The sequence below is a fragment of the Rhagoletis pomonella genome, unplaced genomic scaffold, assembly GCF_013731165.1.
Source record: "Rhagoletis pomonella isolate Grant_MI unplaced genomic scaffold, Rhpom_1.0 Rhpom_scaffold_06187, whole genome shotgun sequence".
NCBI lineage: Eukaryota > Metazoa > Arthropoda > Insecta > Diptera > Tephritidae > Rhagoletis > Rhagoletis pomonella.
The window spans coordinates 3,100-10,199 of NW_023464719.1; the positions used below are offsets into that span (position 1 = coordinate 3,100).

General features: G+C 38.0%; 1 pseudogene; it reads right to left on the bottom strand.

The window, feature by feature from the left end:
- Positions 1–2,738: 2,738 nt before the first annotated feature.
- LOC118755412 lies at positions 2,739–4,977 on the bottom strand (annotated as a pseudogene).
- Positions 4,978–7,100: the final 2,123 nt, after the last annotated feature.

Below are 7,100 nucleotides of genomic sequence, written 5' to 3' on the forward strand. Positions count from 1 at the left end.
CAGAACGGAAAACGGTGGATCGCATTGTTCAGCAGTCCATCTCGAGCTATCAGAAAACCTGTAAACCGACGCATTTATCATTTGTCTTCGCAACTTCGTGAATCGCCGCGAGGTGCCCACACGCATTCGGAGTGATAACGGCACCAATTTCATCGGTGCCCAGAAGGAGATGAAAGAAGCTGACCGAATGTTCGATTCCACCGTCATCGGAAGCGAAATGTCCAAACAGCGTATCGATTGGGTGTTTAACTGCCCTGCAGATCTCAGCAGTGGAGGTTGTTGGGAACGCCTCATATAATGCACTAAGCGAATCCTGCACAAAGTTTTGAAAGAGGAGGCAAGGAGATAGAAAATATCGTAAATAGCCGCCCATTGACCGATCTGCCAGTCACGCCAGAAGAGGAAGAACCTCTCACACCCAACCATTTCCTAGTTTATCTTGTATTTTGTAATTTGTTAAACGTATGACAACAAACGCTTATGTGACTTGTCGTCGGTAACAGCTACACTATGTTATATCATTATATGAATATGTATATCAGTTTAAGCACATACGATAAAAAGTAAAAAAAAAAAAATATTTTTGAATGCGGATTCGAAAGAAATATACCCACAGTATTGGCCAATACAGTAGCACCCCTATTTCAAAGTGATATTGTTTGCCACTCATGTTTACTTACTTATTTTTAGAAATTTCAATTAAAATACAGTTCATTCTCAAACAAAACTCACATAAACCCAAGTTTTAAACCTTTTAAAAGACTACAAAAAATGCAACAAATTTTCAGCCAAATTGCAAACTTTTTTCTCAGAAGTGCTAGAATTTTTTTGAGTACACCGTTTTATAACCCATTCAATTTTAGTCTAATAATGAAGTATTCAAGTGGCTAAAAATTACGGACGATTTTTTAGAATCTTTTCGCCGAAGTTTTTGCGGGTTTCTTCCATATAAAAATAAATTGTGTTTTTTCGTATATGGAAGCAAATGCGACAAAATATATTCTAAACAAATCAACGGTAATTGAAACGGTGCACTTGAAAGTTGCACATTATAAGACTAAAATTGAATGGGCTATAAAATTGTGGCCTCGAAAAAGTTTTAACACATCTGAGAAAACCCTTTGAAATTTGGGGGAAAACTTTTTGCATTATTTTGTAGTTTTTTAGAAAGTTTTAAACTTGGGTTACTATCATGATTCAATAAAACAAGGTTGTGTAATTTGTGACAGCTAAAATTTGACACTCCTTTATCTAGATTTGTATTTTGGAAGTAGGAGAAAGGGGAGAATGTGATCGCCTTTGGCGAAAACGGTAGTAGAAAGGTACTACAAAAAGTACGCAAAGTATACAATAAGAAGTAAAGAAGTGTACAATAAGAAGTAAAGGTGTATTATTAATTCTATGCGAATTTGCAATATATTTGGTGTTATAATGGAAATCTAAACAATACACAAAAATATGCATTTTTGATTTCAGTTATTCGTCATTTGCTGGAAGAAATCTAGAATACCGACCGTTCAGCTATACAAAAATGAAAAATGCAGATCAATAGAACTTTTTATGTTCATTTCAACCGTGCCAAAATTATTTGGCGAAAGTGAAAAATGAAGACGTTCTAGAAGGTTAAAATTCAGTTTTTAGATTTTTTAAATATTAATATCTTATGAACTATTTAACCGATTAAAAATTTAATGACGTCACCACCAAGATAATTGATTTGTCTTTCAGCTGATGCACATAATTTATAGCTTTTTGTATTTTTAAACCAAAACCACTAAAAAACGAACAAATGTTATTATTCATGAAATAACCTTTTTTGAAAAAACTGCATAATTAATGGTAAAGAAATTAATATTATTTAGAAAGTACAAGTTATTACCTATAATTCGATATTACATATTTTGTCACTATCTACTTTTGGGTTTCAACAATTTAGTGATAATATAAATACAAATAAATAAAGAAAATAAACCTCTTATATCTTCTTTATTTATTACCTGCGCCGAATAAATTTGGTATCGTTCAAATCAGCGTAAAAAGTTCTATCAATCGGTATTTTTGGTTATTTTATAGCTAAACGGTCGCTATTCTACACTTGTTCTAGAAAATTACGCAAACGAAGGTGATGCTCACGAATATTTAGTATGAAGAATTTTTGGTTTTACTACTAATATCATTAGAAACTGTAGAGTAAGCAACATTCTGCACAAGTAAAGGAGCCGATTTTATGTGTGGAAGCGAGAATACTGTTTTATTACAAAACCTTACTATTATTGAATCAGTTTTGTTAGAGAATGAACTGTAGTTTAAATGAAAATTCTTAAAAATTAATAATTAATAATTAAACATGTTTAAGTGCCAAACAATATCAATTTGAGAAGGGGGTGCTATAGATATGTCCTATACTGTATATTATATTAATGAGTTACGTAAAAATAGTGCCGAAATCAATCAATTGTGCTTACGGTGCCGGCTGCTTCCGAAGGGGTCAAAAATGGCAAGACGCGAACTCATTTTCTATCGCTGATCGACTCTTTTTTTCTTCATTTACGATACCTTCGCAAAACCGCCCATAGACCAGTTGCAAAACCGCCCAAGTTCGAGGCCACGTAATGAGCGGCAAAGCGGCAAGCGGCTGAGCGGCTGAACGGCGCCATACAAAAATCCCGCTCAGCCGCTCAGAGCATGGCCACTTCAATAGACTGTTTTAATTAAGCCGCTTCTTTAGCTTTAGCCACCTAAATCACCGTTATGTGACTTAAACCACAGATTTGTAAAATAATAGCAAGAGAAAATAACGCCAAGGCAATGCCTTAAAAAAAACGTTTTTCCCCTCTTTTGTTAAACTTTTTAATTTAAGGTAGGTGTTTTGCAGGCATCGGTTATATGTAGTTTACACCTACTCACCCTTGTATAGATAATCTGGTATCCCATATAAATCGAAGTTCCCTGGTGAATGCTGCCCATAGCTGGGCAAGTCCGCTTTTACCTCCATAATGTGCGTTGCAGGTAGCTAGTAGGCAACTAAGGCGCCAATACAAAGAATCCATCATTGCTGATTTTATTCGATGCATGTCATACTACAAATATACACATGATGCAAATGTACATAAGTATTTTATTACTGAAAAAAATATATTTTTTAAATTAATTATTTGTACTTCTTTCATCTCCTTTGGATCATTCGAAATGCTATATTTAGCAACATCAGGATATAAATCGGGAAATAAGTACGCCAAGAAATGTCTTAAGTCATTTTCATTAAGCGGGCCAGCTATATTATTAGAACCCTTTAGAAAATTTGAATCTTCAGGCAGATGGCTTAAACGAAAACGTCGAAGATGTGGATCTGTTATGTGTGGCAGTGACTTTTCTGAACCGCTTGGATATTCCGTTAAACTCTGTCCTATGTAGGTTTCTAAGGTACCTTTATCAGAATGTACTTTCAAATACTGCCGTAAGCAGTTTGACAAATAAGATGCCGCCTGAGCAACTTGCTGCATAATACAGTTGTGCGACTTCGACGGAACAAAGTCAGAATGCAGCGGTGAATCTATAGCACCGCTTTCAGGAACCTCCAACCAATCGTAACCAAGGTATACTTGAGTACACGCATCGGGGAAATATCCGCATGGAAGTGCAATAAATTTCTTGATATTTAAAAATTCATTATTTTCACAGGAAGATTCATATAATGGTAAGCTCATTGAAATTCGTTTACGTACTGGTTTTAGAGCGTAAGTGTTTCGCACGCATACAGTGATCGGATACACACAATTCGCTGGAAGTTTCTCTTTGAATAACGACAGCAAACCAGATAGGTATCGACATTCAATCGGTGACTGTTTAAGACACTACATCAAAATTAGTACGTTGCGTTAAGTGCATTCCTATTCCGAGAAATATACTTAATTTTGTATCGTGGATTTGCACAAAGATAGGGATCATTGGACAATATTCTCCCGACACGATCGCTGCGGCACTTAAGAAAAAGCTGAATGGATTTGATAACAATTGCTTGTGTGATTGATGTAGATGGATCAACACAAAACTATGCAACCCATACAGGAAAGAGATCGCATGCGCACTTTTGGAATTTTTGGATATTAGCGATGGTCCGAATGTGCTTTCAGCTGCCATTAGGTCATTATATATTGAACTATTTGTTCCGCTTCTTGCAAAATTCTTCTTTGCCTCTTCTTTGCTGGTAGTATAATAACTAATCGATATTTTCTCTTTAAGAAAAATAAGCGTCTCCATCTGCACTTCCCAATCACAACGAAACACATTGTTCACACAATCATCAAAATTTTTGTCGGTAAGTTTATGAAAAATTTCACCAAGTCGTGCAATGAATATCTCCCAATCCGAGGCTGCGCTGAAATCCTGGCGATAGAAGCCACTTTCGTCAATTTCCTCTGCCATTTCAAAGTTTGCTCTAAAGCCCAAAATACAATAACGCAGTGGCAGTGGCAGTGGCAGTATTTGGAAATCAGCTGTTTTTTAGAAACTGTGCTGTGCAATGAAGCGACACACAATACAGCAGTGACAGTTGGCAGTACTGCTCAGCTTAGCCCAAATTCTAAATTCACTGCCACTGCCTTCATCGCAGCAAACTTCGCATGCTGAATTTGACATAAATGAAACGCAGCTAACATCTGTTGATGTCATTGAAGCCTAAAAGGCAACAACAAAAATGTAAACAAACAAAAGGGAATGTCAAAAAAAGCAGTCACTGACAACGCCGTATTGTGTTTGCTGCGGCAGTCACTGCCAATATTAGCAGTAACAGCTGATTTTAAAAACTGTCACTGCCACTGCCACTGCGCTATTGTATTTTGGGCTTAATTCAGCAAGGGGAATACATTAGAGAAGGCAACGAGTGCGACTTTCGACCAAAATCGACTTTTTACTCCTAAAAGTCGACTTTTAATGGGATTCAGGTTATGGAAGTCGATTGAAGTCGACTTTCCCTCGTCGACTCTCGACTTTTTATAAGCTTTTATTTAACTTGGTCATTCCTCGCAAATCGCGGAAATTTCCAATCGATTTTAAACTGACTTTCCGTCAAGTTAGCGACTTGAAATTTTCAGCATATTTAGTTCCAATCACAATGACAGTGAAATTTGGGGAAATGTTTAGTACCACTCACACCGGCGGAGGGGGTGGGGCGGGGCCCCCAAAACACCACCCAATAGAAAGGAGACAGTCGCCGCTTTCTAAAAAGGGGAACCCTCCCTTGGACTCCTACCACAGGCACCTAGGGATCCGTTTGAAAAAGGGGGTAAAACGGATTTTTCTTAGGCAAACTGAGCAGTTTGAAGTGGAATATGACCCAACTAACAGAAACCGTGGGATTTTTTAATAAAAGAAATTATGCCAAATTAGATATGGGGGGATTTTGAATAAAGAATAAAAAGTTAATTAAAAATAGAAAAAAAGGTTTTATAAAAAAAAATGTTCTTTTAAACAAATGTATTTTTGCGTAGAATTCCTTTCTACGTAAGCGGCCTTCGGCCGCACTTAGGGATTATAACCCTCAGGCAGTAGAATTCTCCTTTCTGTGTTGCCAAAGAAGGGGGGCTGAACAACTTTTGCAGAGAACACCTTTCTGCGTAGGCGGCCTTCGGCCGCACTTAGGGATTATAACCCTCAGGCAGTAGAATTCTCCTTTCTGTGTTGCCAAAGAAGGGGGGCTGAACACCTTTTGCAGAGAACACCTTTCTGCGTAGGCGGCCTTCGGCCGCACTTAGGGACTATAACCCTCAGGCAGTAGAATTCTCCTTTCTGTGTTGCCAAAGAAGGGGTTCTGAACCCCTTTTGCAGAGAACACCTTTCTGCGTAGGCGGCCTTCGGCCGCACTTAGGGATTATAACCCTCAGGCAGTAGAATTCTCCTTTCTGTTTTGCGAAGAAAAGGAGCTGAACACCTTTTGCAGAGAACACCTTTGTATATTTTTAATGCTTACTGGGTTATATCCTATCTTCTTTTGTCTCTCATTCTTTTGCATATTTTGGAGTTTGACAGCTGAACTCCGCCATTTAATTTGCATATGCAACCAAAGACAGACGCGTGATTTTGAAGGTGTTTTTATTTAATGAATTGTGATGAATTGGTTAATATTAAAGTCGTAAATCAAGTTATAACAAATCAAGTAAAGTGTAAAGTGAAGGGGAATACAAAAATATATTGGTGAAGTGGCTAATTTAAGCAGAATAGGAGTGATAAATGTACGCTAATTTCCGAATTTTACAAAAAAGGGTATATTTCAAACCCAATTTGTAAATAAATTAGTAACCAAAATTTATAAACGTGAGTGTTAAAATATTGCGTGGACCCTTGACTACAAATGTGTGAAATTTTTTTTTGGATCGGGCCACCCATTTGGACGGAATAGCCCGAAATAGTTGTGAGCGGTACTAAACCCCACCCGAAATTTGAAATGTAAATGAATTCCCCGCCCGAATTTGTCGGGCGCTGTGGTGTAGTGGTAAGCAGTGCGCGCTTCCACTCCACAATGCCTGGGTTCAAGCCCTAGTCAAAGCAACATCAAAAAAATATAGAAAACGGTTTTTTTCTTAACTGCGGTCGTCCCTCGGCAGGCAATGGCAAACCTCCGAGTGTATTTCTGCCATGAAAAACAGCTTCTCATAAAAATACAATCGCCGTTCGGAGTCGGCGTAAAACTGTAGGTCCCTCCGCTTTGTGTGACATCAAGGCGCACGCCACAAATCGGAGGAGAAGCTCGGCCAAACACTAACATATGTGTCAGCGCCAATCTATTATTATTATCATTAAATGAATTCCCCATATGGTCCAGGGTTCTTGATTTAAAGGCGGTCAAAAAATATTATGATTTATGGCTAATACAGCGTAATTTGCCAAAGAACGAAAAACCACTACAAAATTGTTAAAGCTGCCGGCGCGCCGCGGCGGTGGTGTAGCAAAGCTATTCCTAGTCTAGATATTAACCACGTTGTAGGCATCATATCAAGGAGATACAGTTAGAAGACTCCAGATGTCGCCCCGCCAGAGCCAGAAGAAGTTTAATATTGCGCCTGAATATATGCCATGCTACAGCGGAAATGGGCGACACGCCA